The sequence below is a fragment of the Nematolebias whitei genome, chromosome 20 (assembly GCF_014905685.2).
Source record: "Nematolebias whitei isolate Nwh7 chromosome 20, NemWhi1, whole genome shotgun sequence".
Taxonomy (NCBI): Eukaryota; Metazoa; Chordata; class Actinopteri; order Cyprinodontiformes; family Rivulidae; genus Nematolebias; species Nematolebias whitei.
Genome location: NC_056517.1, coordinates 40,411,544 through 40,411,745, shown reverse-complemented (window position 1 = coordinate 40,411,745; position 202 = coordinate 40,411,544). Strand labels below are relative to the sequence as shown.

At 46.0% G+C, this 202-nt stretch overlaps 1 protein-coding gene across 1 annotated transcript in view; it reads right to left on the bottom strand.

Annotated features, from left to right (window-relative positions):
- LOC119426469 (receptor-type tyrosine-protein phosphatase mu) overlaps nt 1-202 on the bottom strand; it is a gene marked incomplete at its 5' end in the record, with an annotated part of 67,319 nt that overhangs the window by 12,301 nt on the left and 54,816 nt on the right.

Sequence of the window (202 nt, the reverse complement as noted above, 5' to 3'; positions counted from 1 at the left end):
ACACACAGTGACACACACAGACACACACCTAAACACACACACACAGTAAGGCAGGTTTGGTGTGAAGCGACAGAACATCTTGGATCTTTCTGGTTCTAACAAACAAGCGACAAATTAACCACAAGAGCTCATGAATATTCATGCTCACGCACAGACACATGCACTGACACATGCACAGGCACATGCACTGACACATGCACAG